The sequence below is a fragment of the Jaculus jaculus genome, chromosome 18 (genome assembly GCF_020740685.1).
Source record: "Jaculus jaculus isolate mJacJac1 chromosome 18, mJacJac1.mat.Y.cur, whole genome shotgun sequence".
In the NCBI taxonomy this organism is placed as follows: domain Eukaryota; kingdom Metazoa; phylum Chordata; class Mammalia; order Rodentia; family Dipodidae; genus Jaculus; species Jaculus jaculus.
The window spans coordinates 10,072,530-10,093,130 of NC_059119.1; the positions used below are offsets into that span (position 1 = coordinate 10,072,530).

General features: G+C 42.6%; 1 pseudogene; it reads right to left on the minus strand.

Annotated features, from left to right (window-relative positions):
• Window positions 1-9,735: 9,735 nt before the first annotated feature.
• On the minus strand, window positions 9,736-14,138 carry LOC101597109 (annotated as a pseudogene).
• Between the last annotated feature and the right edge of the window lie 6,463 nt (window positions 14,139-20,601).

A 20,601-nucleotide genomic window follows, 5' to 3' on the forward strand; every position in this document is an offset into this window, starting at 1 on the left:
AATAAATAAAAGACTGCTTTAAATTGGCACACATTTATTGTTCTGTCTTGCTAATAGACAAAGGGTGATATGTTCTGCAAAATAGCTTTTCACTAAACTAAATCAGTAAGGTAAGTTTGGAAACCTGGGGTTCACTACTGACTTAAACTTACTTGCCACATTGTTCTTAACTTTTCTACGCACAAAATAATCACAATAAAGACCAGTTTCAAGGTCAGCAGTTTTGCTTTGTTTGTTTTATTTATTTATTTTGAGACAGAGATCTCACTATATTGCCTGGTCTGATCTCAAATCTTGGCTTCAAGCCATCTCCCGGCTTCAGCCTCCCACATCTCTGGGCCTGCAGGTACAAACTGTACTCAGCTTGGTGCTTTGTTGTTTTTGTTTTGTTTTTCGAGGTAGGGTCTCACTCTAGCCCAGGCTGACCTGGAATTCACCATGTAGTCTCAGGCTGGCTTTGAACTCAAGATATCCTGCCACTGCTTCCTGAGTGCTGGGATTAAAGGCGTGCGCCACCACGCCAGGATCCCAAATTGATTCTTGAATGCACTATAACAAGCATGAGAGCCTCTGGAAGGAAGCTTGGTGGTGGCGAGAAGAAGAGCTTGGGTTTTGGCGTTCTGTACACCTTGGGTGTGAATCACAGCCCTGAGAGGCTTTGTGCAAATGTCTTCTCTGATCTTCAATTTCCTTCTCTATAAAAAGAAGATAATGACATAGCATCCTTGGGCAATCGTGAAGTGGACTTCTGAAGACCTTTTCAGATCGGTGAGTTTGAGAAAAAGAAAATACAGTAGCATATAATTTTTTTTGTCTCATCCTCCGTAAAATGGGGATAATGTTGTATGGTTATACCGTAAGTATGAAAACAAATGTAAAGTTTGGTTGATGTAGATGCTGGCCTAGGCTCAGCTAGTGTCACGACAGAGCTAAGTGGCTCACTTTGAATATCTGGTTTTCAGTAAGTCAGTCCAGTCTAAAGTTGGTCACAAATGGTTAAGCCCCTGATAGAAATTATGTGAGGTTTTGTGTGTGTGTGTGTGTGTGTGTGTTGTTTGTTTTGTTTTGTTTTTGTGAGGTAGGGTCTTGCTCAAGCCCAAGCTGACCTGGAATTCACTGACTGGCCTGGAACTCACAGCGATTCTCCTACCTCTACCACCCAAGTGCTGGGATTAAAGGCATGTGCCACCATGCCAGGGAGTTTTATTTTATTTATTTATTGGTTTTGGCTTTTCAAGGTAGGATCTTGCTCTAGACCAGGCTGACCTGATATTCACTATGTAGTCTCACACTGGCCTGGAATTCATAGCAATCCTCCTACCTCAGCTTCCTGAGTGCTGGAATTAAAGGTGTGTGCCACCATGCCCAGCCTTATGCAAGTTTTTACCTGTTATATATATATTTGCAAGCAGAGAGAGTACAGGTGTACCAGGGCCTCTTGTCTCTCGAAACAAACCCCAGATTTTGCATTTGGCTTTACATGGCTTTACTGAAGAATCGAACCTGGGTTGGCAGGTTTGCAAGCGTAGGGGGCTTTTAGCCTGTTGTTGTAAAAGCTTTCTGTTTGCAGGACACTTTGTGATGCTGCTGAGACCATGTTTTGAGAATAAAGACATCTGTGCTTATCCTGAAATGCTGGGAACAGTTTGTGATCTGTATTCTGTGGTTAGGGAGCCTACTATTCACCTAGAGTCTCAAGTTAGCCAGAGTGTCTCCCATTCTGGAGATAAGGAGTTGCTGGCTACTTGGTTTTGTTTAAGCCGCTGTATGAATAAACTCTGCATGAGCCCTGTACACAGAGCTGTTCTAATAAAAGTTCTGCAGGCTGCTGCCTGTGGGCTCCTGTGCAGAGGAAACCACCCGAAGTTCCCCTGGTTCTGCTGACTCGACTCCATCACAGCTCAGCTCCTTGGCACTGGCCATTCAGGACCTGGAAACAGGTTGAGTTGGTGCCAGCAGGTGACAATGCCAACAGCAAGCAAGCGTCTTGGTTGATAGAATGGGTGTTTTGGACAAGATGTAAATGTGCACGTGTGAATTTAGTTGTGTGTGTGTGTACCAGAGAGAGCATGGGTATGCCAGAGCCTCCTGCCAGTGCAAATGAATTCCAAATGCATGTACCACTTTGTGCATCTGTCCTTACATGCGTACTGGGGAATCGAACCTAGATCATTAGGCATTGCATAAAGTGCCTTTACTGCTGAGCTATCTCTCTAGCCCTTAATTCTTTATTTATTTATTTGAGAGAGAGGAAGAGGCAGATAGAGAGAAAGAGAGAATGGGTACACCAGGGCCTCTGGCCATTGCAAACAAACCCCAAACACATGCACCCTTTATGCATCTGGCTTACATGGGTCCAGGGAAATCAAACTGGGATCCTTAGGCTTTGCAGGCAAATGCCTTAGCCACTAAGCCATTTCCCCAGCCCTGAGCCCTTAATTCTTAATAGTATTTCTGTGTTAACTCACATAACCATTAAAGACAATTCAATCAAGTAGTGCAGATATTTTGGGCCATGTGATCTCTTAGCACATAATAAATGCAAATATATGTTGAATTGAGAACATAATTTGGGGAAAAATCAGTAACAACCATAATGAATGCATCATTTTTCCATGTTTTTTTGTTTCTTTTTTAAATATTTTATTCATTTATTTATTTGAGAGAGAGAAAGCAGATAGAGAGAATGTGTGGCAAGGCCTCTAGCCACTGCAAACAAACTCCAGATGCATGTGCCACCTTGTACACATGGCTTATGTGGGTACTGAGGATTTGAACTTTGGTCCTTTGGTTTCACAGGCAAGGCGCCTTAACTGCTAAGGTGTCTCTCCAGCCCTCCTGTTTCTTTTTCTTTTTTTGAGACAAGGTCTCATGTAGGACAGGCTACCCTTGAATTTACTATGTAGCTGAGGCCAGTCTTAAACTTCTGCCCCTCCTGCCTCTACCTCCCAAGTCCTGGGATTTATTTGCATCATTTTTATGGCATGCCAGACAAATATTTATTACCTGCCTACTTTGTGATGTCGCTTGAGGTTAGAATTGTTGGCTTTTTTTTTTTTTTTTTTTTGAGGTAGAATCTTGTTCTTGCTCTTACTCTAGCTCAGGCTTACCTGGAATTAGTGTCAGGCTGGCCTCAAACTCACAGCAATCCTCCTACTTCAGCCTGCCAAGTGCTGAGATGAAAGGTGTACATGTGCCACCAAGCCCAGGAAAGGGAGAATGGTGTACCAGAGCCTCCAGCCACTGCAATTGAACTCCAGATGCATGTATCACTGTTCTTCTGAGTTTATGTGGGTACTGGGGTTTTGAACTTGGGTTGTTAGGCTTTATGCCTTCACCGTTGAGCCATCTCTCCAACCCTATTTTTTTTTTTTCTTTTCTTTTTGGTTTTTCAAGGTAGGGTTTCACTGTAGTCCAGGCTAACCTGGAATTCACTATGTAGTCTCAGGGTAGCCTTGAACTCAAGGCAATCCTCCTACCTCTGCCTCCCTAGTGCTAGAATTAAAGGTGTGCACCACCTGGCTCTAAATTTTTTTAATGGCACTGATACTCAAAGAATTTACCTAGTTGAGTAGACAAATAATAAATGAAAAGTACACCAAAATAAGAAAAAATAGGCTTGTGTCTGGAGTTTGTCTTTAAATGCCTTTAATCCCAGTACTTGGGAGGCAGAGGTAGGAGGATCACCGTGAGTTCGAGGCCACCCTGAGACTACATAGTGAATTCCAAGTTAGCCTGGGCTACAGCAAGACCCTACCTCAAAAAACCACACACACAAAAATTCCTTCCTCCCTGAATGACTCAAAAGGCATCATGGTGCTGGGAAGAAATGACAGAGGAGTGCTTAGCACTGTGATATCTCTATCACACCTTCCAAGGCTCAGGGTCTAATGCGGAAGAGGTGGCAGAAAGAATGTAAGAGCCAAAGGAAGGGTAGGACTCCTTACAACGTGCTCCCCCCAGACACAAAATGGCCTGCATATTCATGACCCCATAGTGCCTGACACAACCTACACAAGACCATCATATAGGAGGAAAAGATGATGACATCAAAATAAAAGAGAGACTGATTGAGAGGGGGAGGGGATATGATGGAAAGTGGAGTGCCAAAGGGGAAAGTGGGGGGGTCATTACCATGGATATTGCTTACAATCATGGATGTTGTTAATAAAAAATTAATTAATTAAAAAATCCTTCCTCCCTGAAAAAAAAGCAACACATAGTAATTACACATATTTTTGAGGTACACTGTGAGTATCTTTAGATATATATATTCTCTTATTCTCGATTAAACTTGCACAATATTGCCAGGCCAGTGACTACGAGTAGATTTATCCCCATCTTAGTTCCACTGTCATAAGTTTTGGTGTTGAAGTTTTGAATGACAGCTTGCTCCCTAGACTAGCAGACGAAAGGCGAGGGAAAGCATTAACACACACGATAACTACCTTGGACCAGGAGACTTTGTTTAGACTGGACTTTAAATAACCCTTCTCAGTTTGGAATGACGAGCAACCTGGACACGAGTGGAATGAATGCAATCACATAGCATGGTTTTGCAGCTCTTCCGCTGCCTTTATTTTATTTTTTTTTATTATTTGTTTTGTTTTTTTGAGGTAGGTTCTCACTCTATCCTAAACTGATCTGGACCTGGAATTCACTATGTAGTCTCAGGATGACCTCGAACTCACAGCAATCCTCCTACCTCTGCCTCCCAAGTGCTGAGATTAAAGGCGTGCGCCAGCACGACTGGCTTACGCTGTCTTTATTTGATAGAAAGTTGACTAAGCCAAGTAAAACACCAGAGATCCAAATAAATACCAGTAGAAATATGAACTTAAATATAGTGAAAATGAATATAAAATATAAATTCCCTTTGAATTTTCTCCACACTGTAACTTTATACTCTTCTCTCTTTTCCAGCAAGTTCATACCATGTATCTCATTTACTAATTTCATAATAATGTATATGTAATAAGATGATACCATCTCAGAAATGTGTCTTATCCCTGGTTGTTTCAAACAGCTTTATTAAGCCATGTGTGTGTGTATAGCCCTAAAGTTGGTCATGTGCTATTTTACGTTTTTTGTTTTGTTTTGTTTTTGGAGGTAGGGTCTTACTCTGGCTCAGGCTGACCTGGAATTCACTATGTAGTCTCAGGGTGATCTCAAACTCTTGGTGATCCACCTACCTCTGCCTTCCAAGTACTGGAATTAAGGGCATGTGCCACCACACCCAACTCTGTTTTCCTATTTTTTTTTTTTTTTTTTTTTTTTTTTTTGGTTTTCCAAGGTAGGGTCTCCCTCTAGCTCAGTATTTTATATATATATATATATTTTGTTAGCCAGGCAGGGTGGTTACACCTTTAATCCAAGTACTTGGGAGGCAGAGGTAGGAGGATTGCCATGAGTTCAAGATCACCCTGAGACTACAGAATGAATTTCAGGTCAGCTTACACTAAAGTGAGATCCTACTTTAAAAAATATATTTTATTTATTTATTTATTTTAGAACTAGGCCATGAGAGAGAGAGAGAAAGAATGGGTGTACTACGGCCTCTTGTAATTACAAGTAAACTCCAGATGCATGTGCCATTTTGTGCACAGGGTTTTATATAGGAACTGGGGAATTGAACCCAGGCTAATAGGCTTTGCAAGCAAGAACCATTGACTATTGCCCCAGGTGCTGTTTTTCTATTCTCTTCTTTCTGTCAAATAGATACCAAGTCCGTAAGCCCAGAATAAGAACTTTCACAACTTCTTTGTCCACCAACGCATATAAAAACCAAGATGAACTCCCTCCTTTGGATCAACGTTTTTTTGCGGTAGTGTTTCTCTCTAGCCCAGGCTGACCTGGAATTCACTATGTAGTCCCAGGTTGGCCTCAAATCCACATTGATCCTCCTACCTCTGCCTCCCAAGTGCTGGGATTAAAGGCATGCACCACCATGCCTGGACTTAAATATATATATATATATGTATATATATATATATATATATATATATATATATATATATATATATATTTAACACACACACACACACACATACATACATATGTGTATGTATGTATGTATGTATGTATGTATGTATACACATATATTTGAGAGAGAGAGAATAAGAAAGAGGCAGATTAAAAAAGAGAGAATGGGGGCTGGAGAGATGGCTTAGCGGTTAAGCGCTTGCCTGTGAAGCCTAAGGACCCCGGTTCGAGGCTCAGTTCCCCAGGTCCCATGTTAGCCAGATGCACAAGGGGGCGCACGCGTCTGGAGTTCATTTGCAGAGGCTGGAAGCCCTGGCACACCCATTCTCCCTCTCTCCCTCTATCTGTCTTTCTCTCTGTGTCTGTCGCTCTCAAATAAATAAATAAATAAAAAGAGAGAAAGAATGGGCACACCAGGGCATCTAGCCACTGGAAATAAAGTTCAGACACATGCACCACCTTGTGCATCTGGCTTACATGGTTACTGGGGAATTGAACCTGGGTCCTTAAGCTTCATCTGTAAGTGCCTTAACTGCTAAGCTATCTCTCCACCTCTCCCTCTCTCTCTCTCCCCCTCTCTCTCCCTCCCTCTCTCTCTCTCTCTCTCCCTCCCTCCCTCTCTCTCTCTCTCTCTCTCTCTCTCTCTCTCTCTCTCTCGTTTATTTGTAATCATAGCAAAGAATTTCAAAATTGGTTTTAGAAAACTTAAGGCCCTACACAGGGTCCCTTTAGAAGTCCAATGCACTATCCGTTATACCACGGAGCCACCTTGGTATTCCTTTAGAATACTGACCATAAGAGAAAGTATGTTTCCTTCTTTGTTTTTTTTTTTATATATATTTTATTTTATTTTCGCTTTTTTGTTTTGTTTTGTTTTTTTGAGATAGGGTCTCACTCTAGCCCAGGCTGACCTGGATTCACTATGTAGTCTCAAGGTGGTCTTAAACTCACAGCAATCCTCCTACCTCTGCCTCCCAAGTGCTGGGATTAAAGGCCACCATGCCTGGTTTAAATATTTTATTTATTTATTTATTTTTGCTTTTTATTTTTGGTTTTCCAAAGTAGGGTCTCACTGTAGCTCAGGCTGACCTGGAATTCACTATATAGTCTCAGGGTGGCCTCAAACTCATGGCAATACTCCTACCTCTGCCTCCTGAGTGCTGGGATTAAAGGCGTGTGCCACCATGCCTGGCTATTTTTATTTATTTAATAACTTTAAAGAAAAGAGAGAGAATGGGTGGGCCAGGTCCTCTTGCCCCTGCAAATGAACTCCAGATCTCCAGATGCATGCACCACTTTGTGCATGTGGCTTTATGTGGGTATAGGGAATCGAACCCAGACCATCCATCTTTCAAGCAAGTACCTTTAACCACGAAGCCATACTTTTTAAAAATTATTTTTAGGGGCTGGAGAGATGGCTTAGTGGTTAAGTGCTTGCCTGTGAAGCCTAAGGACCCCGGTTCGAGGCTCGGTTCCCCAGGTCCCACGTTAGCCAGATGCACAAGGGGGCGCACACATCTGGAGTTCGTTTGCAGAGGCTAGAAGCCCTGGCGCGCCCATTCTCTCTCTCTCTCCCTCTATCTGTCTTTTTCTCTGTGTCTGTCGCTCTCAAATAAATAAATAAATAAAAATTTAAAAAAAAATTATTTTTAGTTTTTCAAGGTAGAGTCTCACTCTAGCCCAGGCTGACCTGGAATTCATTATGTTGTCTCAGGGTGGCCTTGAACTCACAGCAATCCTCCTACCTCTGCTTCCCAAGTGCTGGGATTAAAGGTGTGCGCCACCATGCCTGGCATAGCCATACTTTTTTTTTTTTTTTCCAGGTATAGAGTTATTAGCCCAGGCTGACCTTGAATTTGCTTTGTATTCCCAAGGTGGCCTCAAACTCATGGTAGTCCTCCTACCTCTGCCCTCCTGGTGCTGGGATTATAGACATGGGCCACCACATCTTTTGGTTTTTTGAAGTAGGGTCTCACTCTAGCCCAGACTGACCTGGAATTTACTCTGTAGCCCAGGACGGCCTCAAACTCACAGCAATCCTCCTACTTCAGCCTCAAGAGTCCTGGGAGTAAAGGCACGCACCACCACACTCTGATCTGAGAAAGTGTGTTTCATTTGTTTATTTTATTTGTTTTTATTTTTCATTCATTTTATGAGAGACGGGGAGCGAGGGATAATGGGAGCATCTGGCTTACATGGGTCCTGGGCATTCGAACCGAGAGTCTTTGCTTTGCAGGCAAATGACTTAAGGGTTAAGCCATCTCTCCAGCCCCCTAAAGATTTTTTTAAATTTAAACCCTTCCCATTACCTTCTCTTGGTCTCCGCCCCCTGTCCCCCCAGGCCACCTGTTCCCCCAGGTCCCCTTCCAATTAATCCCTTCTTCTTCCCAACTCCAGGATGCTCCTTTAGAAAGTTCTAGGAACAGGTTGTTTTTCTTGGAAAATAATACTTTTTAGACAGTATAAACTTTGATATGTTCTACATACCACAAGCCCGAATAAAGGAAGCCTCTGTGTGCGTGTGCGTGCGTGCATGTGTGTGTGTGTGTGTGTGTGTGTGTGTGCACATGCTTTGAAGCAGGGTCTCACTCAACCCTATACTAACCTCGAACTCTCATAGTAGGCCAGACTGGCCTCTTACTCATGGCAATGCACCTACCTCAGCCTACAGAATGCTGGCGTTAAAGGCGTGAGCCACCAGCCGGCTCCTCTCTTCTTAGTGTTTTTATCCAAACCATTCAGTAACACTTTACCCTAAAACTGGAGGAGCCAATATGAAGAATTATTATAATTGGTTGTTTCCCCCCATGTACCAAGTAAATGCATTAACCATAGTCTCCATTTTTGTACCAAATAAGCAATTTACACCTCCTGTGCATGGATATCTTGTAAATTCCCTGCCCTTTGTTTCTTACCATCGTCTTCATCTGGAGTAAGAGATGAGGAGTGTGTTCCCTTAGTCATGGTGGTCACTCCCCACCCCCACCCGCCTCCAGGCTGAGGACAGCAGGCGGACGGAGTTATTAAAGCCGTGCTGAAGGGGCAGTCTGTTCTAAACCGCTGTCCCTGGACCGGCAGCCGAGCCCTGTAAATACCCTTCAGGACTCCGGCGGGCCAGGATCTTGTTTCCTTCCTGCCACTTTGGAGGCTGGCACTAGTCAGGCAGTGACATTTGGGCTTTAGATGATCCTGGTTGATTGATAAAGGGCCCGTGCCTCTCCTGAGTCAGGTAACTACAACGTCACTGTTTAGGATCAGGTCTTTAAACAGATGTTCTGCTTGGTTTTGGAAAATGTTCTTTTGTCTCTCTCTCTTTTTTTTTTTTTTTTTTTTTTGAGAATGAAAATGTTTTTCGTTTTCCCAGGAAAACATTTCTAAGATGGTTTAGAGGAAAGACAAACGTAAGGATTTCATTGTCATTCTCATATCTGTATGTCTCTTGTTTTGGACAGTCTCACTTGTCTCTGGTATGAAAATTTTTCTCATTACAGAAGTTTGGAAGATATGTACATGACTTTCATCTTCAAAAAGACAGGCAGAATTTTTTTTTCTTCTGATGCTACAAGGGATTCATTCACTCAATATAAACCTATAAACTTTAAGCAAATGTTATTGAAATTTTGGTATATGTGAGCAATTTCTTTTAGAAAATGAAAGTCTATGATCATATGGAAAAATAGCAAAGAAAAAAAATGTTATCTGATGCTACTAGTATGGAAATTCTCTATTTGTGTTCTTCAAGTGAAGATTTCCTCAGTCGTAGATTTTCCAGAGTCTTCGGCATTCCTGGGGATCCTCCCGATGTAAGTTTTTTCTGCAGCTGAGTGACTGTATTAAGAAAACAGCTGAGGGCAGACACAGGATCATGTTCAAAACACAATAAACACATGTGCTGGATGGGCCGTGTGGCTCTGTGGGGAAGGCTTAAGATGTGGGCTGGTGTTTGTTCGCTTGTCACTAATAAGTTTGTTTGAAACTATGTTGTGCATTAAAAAAAGGTTTAATTGTATTTCTCTGTGCCAGTGAGTTCTGGTAGTCTGAACTAGTAGGTTTGTGGTATAATCTTGTATCATCATTGTTGATAATCAAGGTTGGGAGTGCTACTGACTTTATAAACAACATCTAGAATGTGAGTCAGATATTTGTAAGCCAACTACTTGTAATTACTGGATATTGTTCAAATGTTTAGGACCTGGTTTAGATTTTTTTATTAAGAACTCAAACATTTTGTATTCTACCTGTATTTGAAAATTTTCCCAAAAATGTAGAAACCAGAATTTTTCTTGCTTCTATAATTCTTTTTCTTTCCTTTCTTCTTTATTTCTGCTTTTGTGTGTGTGTGTGTGTGTGTGTGTGTGTGTGTGTGTGTGTTAGGATCTCATTAGCCTAGGCTAATGTGGAACTCACTCTGTACTCCCAGGCTGGCCTTGAACTCACAGAGATCCTCCTACCTTTGCCTCCTGAGTGCTGGGATTAAAGGCGTGTGCCACCATGTCTGACTGTAATTATTTTATATTTTAAATATTTTTATTAATTATTTATTTGTAAGCAGAGAGACACAGACAGAAAGAATGGGTATGCTAGGGCCTCTTGCCATTACAAATAAACTCCAGATGCATGTGTTACTTTTTGTCTGGCTTATGTGGGTACTGGGGAATTGAACCTAGGTCATTAGACATTGCAAGCAAGTGCCTTTAACTGCCATCTATCCAGCCCTCTTTTTTTTTTTTTTTTTTAATTTATTTGAGAGCGACAGACATAGAGAGAAAGACAGATAGAGGGAGAAAGAGAGAATGGGCGCGCCAGGGCTTCCAGCCTCTGCAAACGAACTCCAGACGCGTGCGCCCCCTTGTGCATCTGTCCAGCCCTCTTTTTGTTAAATATTTTTTATTTTTATTTATTTATTTGAGAAAGAGAGAGAATGGATGCTCCAGGGCCTCCAGCCACTGCAAACGAACTCCAGACACATGTGCCCCCTTATTCATCTGGTTTACATGGAGCCTGGGGAATTGAACCAGGGTCCTTTGGCTTTGTAGGTAAACACCTTAACCGCTAAGCCATCTTCTCCAGCCTTTTTTTTTTTTTTTTTAATTTTACAGAAAGAGAGAGGAATTGACCTGCCAGGGCCTCAGGCACTGCAATTCAGCTCCAGATGCTTGCACCACCTAGTGGGCGTGTGTGACCTTGTGCTTGCCTCACCTTTGTGCATCTGGCTTACATGAGATCTAAGCCATCTCCCCACTGTCTTTTGTTTTATTATTATCTTTTTGAGGTAAGCCCAATAGACCAGCCTTTTTTTTATATAAGAGAGCGAGAGTGGGCAAGTGGGAGGGAGAGTGTCATGAGAGAGAGGATTGGCACGCCAGGGCCTCCAGCCACTGTGATCAAACTCCAGATGCGTGTGCCACCTTGTGCGTACGTGCGACTTTGCGCACTTGCATTGCCTTGCATCTGGATTACATGGGACCTGGAGAGTTGAACCTGAGTCCGTAGGCTTGGCAGGTAAGTGCCTTAACCATTAAGCCATCTCTCTACTCCTAGTTTATGTATGAGTCTTTTCCCCACTCAAAGTTACTTTCTTTCTTGTGTTTTTTTGTTGTTGTTGGATTTTTTTTTTTAACAAGGTAGAGTCTCCCTCTAGCCCAGGCTGACCTGGATCTCACTCTGTTGTTCCAGGCTGACCTCAAACTCACAGCAATTCTACTTCTGCCTCTCAATGTTCCAACTCAATATTTTAAGCCCAGAGAAAAGATAGAATGCCAAGCTTATCATGGCAATTTATAGGAACATAAAACTATGTTCCATTTAAAATCAATTTGTAGGCTGGAGAGATGGCCTAGCAGTTAGTTCCCCAAGACCCACATAGACCCACAGAAGCCAGATGCACAAGGTGGTGCATGCATCTGGAGTTTGTTTGCAGTGGCTAAAGGCCCTGGTGTGTCCATTCTCTCTCTTTATGCTCTTTTTTTTTTTTCTCTCTTTTTTCCTTTCTGCTGGATCATTTTTTTTTGTTTATTTTTTTTTTATTTATTTATTTGAGAGTGATAGAGAGAGAAAGAGGCAGATAGATAAAGAATTGGCGCAGCAGGGCTTCCAAGCACTGCAAACGAACTCCAGACACATGTGCCCCCTTATACATCTGGCGTATTTGGGTCCTGGGGAATAGAGCCTCGAACCAGAGTCCTTAGGCTTCAGATGCAAACGCCTAACTGCTAAGCCATCTTTCCAGCCCTCTGCTGGATCACTTTGATTCAATTTGTTGTCAGGTTCCAATTTTGCTTCTTTCCCATTGCCCAGCTTTGGGTAGGATGGGTCTTTAGCACTCTTCACTACCTCCTGGAAGTTTTCTTTTTCTTTTACTTTAATTTAAGAAGGGGGGGGGGGGAGGGAGAGAATGGGTACACCAGGGCCTCTAACCACTGTATTCAAATTCCAGGCACATGTACCACCTTGTGGTTTATGTGGGGACTGGAGAATCGAACCTGAGTCCCTAGGCTTCACAGGCAAGTGCCTTAACTGCTGAGCCATCTCTCCAGCCCCAAGGGTGTTTCTGAACAGCATGTAATCTTTCACAGCACTCAGGCAACAGACAGCTTTGATGATTTCTACAGCCACTGTGTACTGCGGATTTGTGAGATCCACTTTGGTTTCTGAATTGAGGATGCTCACTATTTCGGCCAACTCTTTGGTAACTCCTTCCCTATTCATGAGACTGTTATTTTACAATTTATACACAATCTCAAATGTCACCTTGTTTGAAGCTTTAAACAAGGACTCCACAAAAATGTTTCTGCATATTTGTTCCCATATCTTCTAAGAAGGTTTTGCCCGTGCCTGAGATTGGCAACATTTGTAGAATTACTCAGGTCTTCTTTAGGTCTTGGTTTTGTTCACATCCTGGAGATATGAGGTAGCAGTTTCTCAGGTTCCATCCCACGTGTCCTGATGAAAATGCGATTATCGGCTCTACTGTCTAGTCTCATCTCTGTAGAAGCCTTGATGTCACCTACTTCTTTCTTCAAGGCAGCCTCTACCTTGTCACCTTCTCCCTCACTTCCAGAGGGCTGCTGATCCTTGCCTAGAAACTTCTCGGGCCGTACAGGTCGTCCCAGTTCTCATTGCGCAAGGCTCCCTCATGCACTTGCACTTAAGGGACGAGGATGCCCTGCAGCCTGGGCTCCCTCCCACATCCCCGCTTGCCTGCAGTACTGCCTTGCGCGAGCCTCTCTCCTCCCTCCCTCCCTCCACCGGGCTGAGGGGCTGCTGGGTCGCAGACGCAATGGTGCGCCAGGCACGGTGGCGCACACCTTTAATCCCAGCACTCGGGAGGCAGAGGTAGAAGAATCACTGTGAGTTCGAAGCCACCCTGAGCCTACATAGTAAATTCCAGGTCAGCCTGGGCCAGAGTGAGACCCTACCTCTAAAAAAGAAAGAGAAAGCCAATTTGTAACACACCTATTACTTACCAAAAATAGGTACTATTTTCCCACATCTTCACCAGAGGCCTAGCAGCATTGGTCCTGCCTATGACTTCAGATTCAGATGGGATAGTAAAGGACGATCCTCATTTTTTGTTTTGCTTTGTTTTTTTGTTTGTTTGTTTAAAGGTAGGGTCTTGCTCTAGCCAAGGCTGACCCGGAACTCTGTAGCTGCAGGTTGACCTTGAACTCACTGCAACCCTGCTACTTCTGCCTCCCAAATGCTGGGATTCAAGGCATGTGTTATCACACCCAGTTTACCTGAATTGTTTTTTAATTTTCTTTATTTTTATTTATTTGAATGAGAGAGAGAAAGGAAGAAAGAACGAAAGAAAGAAAGAAACACAGAGAAGGGAGAGAGAACGGGCATGCCAGGGCCTCCAGCCACTGTATACAATCTCCTGACACATGTGCTACCCAATGCATCTGGCTTACATTGGTACTGGGGAATTGAACCCAGGTCCTTAGGCTTCGCAGGCAAGCACCCCAAACACTAAGCCATCTCTCCAGCCCTATCTGAATTAAAGTTTTCCTCGGTTCTCCCTTTTTTCTATTTTGCCTGTGTGAACATAAAGCCCCATAACAAAAGGTACAATGAAACCTCTGAGGTAATCACAATAAACATGTTATCTCTGTCTCCTGCAGCAGAGTCTCGGGATGGCCGTAGAGGATAGACATCTCCCCGTAGCCTCCCTGAGGTCAGAGGATGGTGTGCTTTGTGCAGTGCTCTTCACTCTGAGCCTGGCACGTGGCTCTTAAGGAAATATTTGTTGAATGAGGGGATGGGAAGAAACCCTGCAAGCAGTTGGGTAATTTTTTTATTTTCCCGAGGAACAGTCTCACTCTAGCCCAGGCTGACCTGGAATTCACTATGTAGTCCCAGGCTGGCCTCAAATTCACAGTGCTCTTCCTACCTCTGACTCCCAAGTGCTGAGATTAAAGATGTGCAACACCATGTTTGGCATTTGTGTGATTTTATAATAAAGATTTAAACCAATGTATTTCATGTTATCAGAAAATGCTAAAAAAAAAAAAAAAAAGGTCACTAGCATTCAAGTGTGACTCTTCAAAATGGAGGCTTCTGGGGCTGGAGAGATGGCTTAGTGGTTAAGGCGCTTGCCTACAAAGACAAAGGACAGGTTTGATTCCCCAGGACCCATGAAAGCCAAATGCACAAGGGGGTGCACACATCTGGAGTTTGTTTGCAGCGGCTGAAGGCCCTGGTGCACCTGTTATCTCTCTCTCCATCTCAAATAAATAAATAAAAATTAAAAAAATTAAACTTAAAAAGGAGGCTTATGGCAAGATTGATAGCCATTACTTAATCAGTACTTAATGGAGCTTTTAAAGAATTCATATTGAAAGACATATTGTTAAAATAGTTATTTATTTGTAAGCTGACACAGAGAGAGAGAGAGAGGGAGAGAGAGAGAGAGAGAATGGGCACACCAGGGCTTCTTGTCATTGCAAATGTACTCCAGATGCATGTGCCACTTTGTGCATCTGCCTTTACATTGTTACATTGGTACTGGGGAACTGAACCTGGGCCACTGGGTTTGGCAAGCTTCTTTAACCACTTAGCCATCTTCCCAGCTTCAGAACAACTATATCTATATTAGTTATATTTATTTGACAGAGAGAGAGAGAAAGAGGAAAATGGAATAGGCACACTATGGTCTTCAGACACTGCAAATGAACTCCAGATGCATCCGCCACCTGGTGCCTCTGGCTTATGTGGGTCCTGGGGAATCAAACTTGGGTCCTTTGCTTTGCAGGCAAGTGCCTTAACCACTATGCCATCTCTCCAGCCCAAGAACAACTTATATTTTTACAATAAATATCTGAGGGCTGAAGAAATGGCTTAGCAGTTAAGAAACTTGCCTGCAAAGCCAAAGGATCCTGGTTCGACTCTCCAGGACCCATGTAAGCCAGATGCACCAGGGGACACATGCATCTGGAGTTCATTTGCAGTGGCTGGAGGCCCTGGTGTGCCCATTCTCTATCTGCTTCTCTCAAATAAATAAATTAAAATCTATTTTTTAAAATAAATATTTGAGCAGATATTGGTCATTAAGGGTATTTTTCTTGCTGGTTGGAATGCATGTAAAAGAAGGGATCTAGTGTTGAATTTAAAAGAAATATTTTTGTTTATTTTTATTTATTTGAGAGCAACAGAGAGAGAGAATGGGCATGCAAGGGCCACCAGCCACTGCAAACGAACTCCAGATGTGTGTGCCCCCTGGTGCATCTGGCTAACGTGAGCCCTGGGGAAACAAGCCTCGAACTGGGGTCTTTAGGCTTCACAGGCAAGCGCTTATTGGCTAAGCCACCTCTCCAGCCCTTGAATTTTTTAATATACAAAATATTATATCCAGATATTATGGAATAATACAAGTTGACAAGCTGACCGTGGTGGTGCACGCCTTTAATCCCAGCACTTGGGAGGCAGAGGTAGGAGGATTGGCATGAGCTCAAAGCCACCCTGAGACTACATAGTGAATTCCAGGTCAGCCTGAGCTACAGTGGTACCCTACCTCAAAAAACCAAAATAAGGTAAAATAAGATTAATACGAGTTGTATTGTACTTTTATAGTCATTTTGACCTTTGAGCAGTTCCCAATTTGTGTTTTTTAAGTTTTTTAATTATTTATTTGCAAGCAGAGGGATAGTAAAAGGGAGACAGCCAGAAAAAATAGGTGTGTCAGGGCCTCCCACCTGAACTCCAGATACATGCACCACTTTGTGCCTCTGGCTTTATGTGGAGAATTGAACCTGGGTTGATAGGCTTTTTTTTTTTTTTAATTTAATTTATTAGTTTTTTTTTTTCAGTAAATACAGGCAGTTTGGTACCATTATTTAGGCTCATCTGTGATCTACCCCCTCCCATTAGACCCTCCTTGTTAATGAAAATGAGTCGTGCATTGTGGAGTTAGCCCCCAGTTATTGGTATGATAAATGTCTCTGCAAATCATGACCCAACATGTGACTCTGACATTCTTTCCGCCCCCTCTTCCGCAAAATTTCCCTGAGCCATGTTGGGTTCATTTTTGGTCTGCTTCAGTGCTGAGGTGTTGGGGGCGGGTTGATAGGCATTGCAGGCAAGCACCTTAACTGCTGAGGCATCTCCCCAGCCCCACAATTTGCATGTGTGTGTGTGTTTCTGTTTGTTTGTTTTGTTTTAGTTTTAGTTTTTGAAGTAGGGTCTCACTGTAGTCCAGGCTGATCTGGAGTTCACTATATAGTCCCAGGATGGCCTTGAACTGATGGCAATCCTCCTACCTCTGCCTTCCGAGTGTTGGGATTAAAGGCAAGTGGCACCATGCCCTGCTCAATTTGTGTTTTTTGAAAAAGTTGGTTCAAATTAATTTGTTCCTGTATTTATACTCAGGCTGATGGTTTTTCCTCTTTGTATTCTCTGTAATTTGTAGTTAGCATCTTTTTTGCAGAGGGATCAAGGTAGGGCCACCATGTCCAGCCTTGTAATTAGCTACATACATACATACATACATACATACATACATACATACATACATACATACATATCTACAAGGAGAGAGAGAGAGATACAAAGAGAGGGAGAGAATGGGCACACCAGGGCCTCCTGCTATTGCAAAGAAACTCCATATGTATGTGCCACTTTGTGCATCTGGCTTTACATAAGTACTGAGGAATTGAACCTAAGCTATTAGGCTTTGCAAGTAAGTGCCTTTATCCTCTGAGCCATCTCCCTAGCCCAGTAATCAGATACTTTCTGCTTAGCCTATGGACACACAGTTCACAAACCTCTCACCTTTAAATCTTAGACCTCGGCTGCTGATTGCCTTCTAAAAGCTTTTTTTTTTCAATGAGAGAGAAAGAACTGGTTCACCGGGGCCTCCATCCACTGCAACCCAACTCAGACGCGTGTGCTGCCTGGTGCGCATGCGTCCCTGTGCATCTAATCCCAACAGGACAGCAGAATTTCCCCAGAAGTTCACGGACCAGCTAGCCTGGAGAACAACAAGAAACAAGGAGATGCTGCCTCAAATGGAGTAGCAGGGGAAGACCAACTGGATAAAAGTTGATCTCTCACTTCAACATGCATGCCATGGCATGCATGCTCTCACTCACACATGTGAACCTGTGTGCACACTCTCCAAAAAAAAAAAATTAAGTTAAAAAATTTATGAATTAGGGCCAGAGAGATGGCTTAGTGGTTAAGATGTTTGCCGACAAAGCCAAAGGACCCAGGTTTGATTCCCCAGTGTGCCCACATAAAGCCAGATGCACATGGTGACACACGTCTGGAGTTCATTTATAATGGCTAGAAGCCCCGGTGTGTCCATTCTCTCTCCCTCTCTAGCTCCCTCTCTTTTTCTCTCAGTCATAAACAAGTAAGATGCTTAAAAAATTTATGAGGGACCTGGGCGTCGTGGTTCACTCTTTTAATCCTAGCAGTAGAGAGGCAGAGGTAGGAGGGATCACCGTGAGTTCGAGGCCACCCTGAGACTACATAGTGAATTCCAGGTCAGCCTGGGCTAGAGTGCGACCCTACCTTATGAAACCGAAATATATATATATGGGCAGGGCGTGGTGGCTCACACCTTTAATCCCAGCTCTCGGGAAGCAAAGGTAGGAGGATTGCTGTGAGTTGGAGGCCACCCTGAGATTACATATGAATCCAAGTGAATTCTGTGAATTCAAGGTCAGATTGGGCTAGAGTGAGACCCTACCTCAAAATAAAATGAAATAAAATAAAATATGAATTAGAGTCATTAAAACTTAGAAATTTCAACCTAATTTTAAAATGCCGTTTTCTGAGACAGATGAATGTGAAATAGTGCATTCAATGTTAATTCCAAATATCAAACATCAATCAATAAACACCTTGAGCCTCCAGCCATAAGTGAAATTCTATAGATAGAAAAACCAATTGACCCCCCCCACCCAGCCCCCATAGGTGCTGTCCTGCTCCGGAATCCCTTTGCTCAGTCTTCTCCTGTCCAATCAGGTGGAATGTTTCACAGGCACATGGTTTCCACAGCTCAAAATAACTTGGGACCTGTAAGCTGACAAGTGCCCCGGCGGTGACAGGTTGCCCAGCTCCCACAGCCATCTTCCCTGAACCTAAGGTTAACTCCTCACTCTCTATGGACGGCTCCGCTCCCTTCCCAAGGACGTGAAGACTGCGTTCTTCTCCCCTCTGCTTTCATCGGAGTGTTCTCCTTGGATAATTATCATTGCAGTGGAGTGCCTGGGTTGGACATCCTCATCTGGGTCAACTGAAAAAAGAAAGGTAATATTCAGATTTAAGTTCAAGTATGTCTTGATAACAGAGTGCTGACAATGGGGAGAGGGATATTTCAGAGAGCTAAATACTGTTCCTTAGAGGGAAACCTAGGGTAACTTTCTAATTATGTATGATGAGATACTCAATTAAGTGGAAAACAAAGCTTTCTACATGTAAAGCTTTCAGAGGGGTTTGCTGAAACTACCTCATGAAGAGCGTAGCCTATTTGAGTTCTAAGGAAAACTACATTAATGGAGGAATTCGTGACATGTTGTGAATATCGCTGGCTTTTTTCTACACATTCATTTATTAAAATAATGTCATTTGTATAGAGAATATGTGTGCAATGCCGATTTCCTTTTGAAAGGAAATCAAATATAAAATAATGTGACTCTATAGTCAAAGGCTTTCATTTAAAATTTTTTTTATCGTGTAAAAGGATACGCTTGCTATATTTAGTGTGGGGAGATCTGCTGCCTGGATTAATGTACACAACAGCTGCAGAAAGTCTTGCTCAAGGGACACTGCTCTTTCTTTCTCCTTTCTCTCTCCCTCTCTCTTTCTCTCTCCAGCTGCATCAGAGACACTTGACAGCCAGTGGCAAATGTTTGGCCTGGTACATTGCACTATTAGCAGTAATTAGATGCACATCTTGAATATTTTAATAACTGTAGAAGCAGAGAAAAACAGAGATGACTCTATGTTTCTAATCACAAAAGTGAACATTGCTGGCCGTGGTGGCGCACGCCTTTAATCCCAGCACTCGGGAGGCAGAGGTAGGAGGATTGCTGTGAGTTCGAGGCCACCCTGAGACTACATAGTGAATTCCAGGACAGCCTAGACAAGAGAAAGACTCTACCTTAAAAAATTTTTTTTCTTTTTAATGAGGATTATAGTAGTGGTGTTAAGAAATGTTATCACCTTACGCACAGATTTTCACATACTTATTAGAGATGCTGGCATCATTCAATTTGAAAGAAATGAAATAGCGATCTAGTCTTTTTTTTCTCATTCTCCCTTTTAGTAGTAACTTAGCAATGATGAAAGGAGTTCTATAGGATGTAAATTAAAAAGTTGTCACAACTTTATAGTCTTTTCTTATTAATGACTCCCATAAAATCTATAGTCCTTCTTTAGAAAATCAAGAATGTCTATATTTAAAGCTACAATAAATACTTTGAAATAAGATACACAGATAATAAGAAAACTGTTTAAAAACAAGCCACCACAGGAAACACATGGAAATTATACTCACAGAAGTGTTGGAAGAGCAAATAGTAGGTATTACCAAAGCTTATAATAATGGAATATGAAACAAACAGTTGGACACTATTCAAATTCTGGGGGAGGGGGTGTTTCTTGTTTGTTTGTTTGTTTGGTTTTTTTTTTTTGTTTTTTGTGAGGTAGAGTCTCCTGGAATTTGCTATGTAGTCTCAGAGTGGCCTTGAGCTCACAGTGATCCTCCTGCCTCTGCCTCCCTGAGTGCTGGGATTGAAGGCGTGCGCCACCACACCAAGCCTCATGGTTAATGGAATTGGAATTTGTAATACCATAATACTACCATGGATCTATCATTTCTCATACCAGCTCCATATGCGTTTCTATTGCTGAGAGCCAACAATGGTACAGACCTGGTAGAACACACTCAGAAAGTACAACTTATGGACACATGGCATTTAAGGAGGTTTTTAATATGTGTCTTATTTATTTATTTATTTGAAAGAGAGAAAGAGGCAGAGAGAAAGAGAGAGGGAGAGAATGGGCACTCCAGGGTCTTCAGCCACTGCAAAGGAACTCCAGATGCATGCCCCAAGTTTTTGTTTTTAATCTGAGCTGGTTTTCAAATTCATGGAAACAGCTTTTGCAAATTAA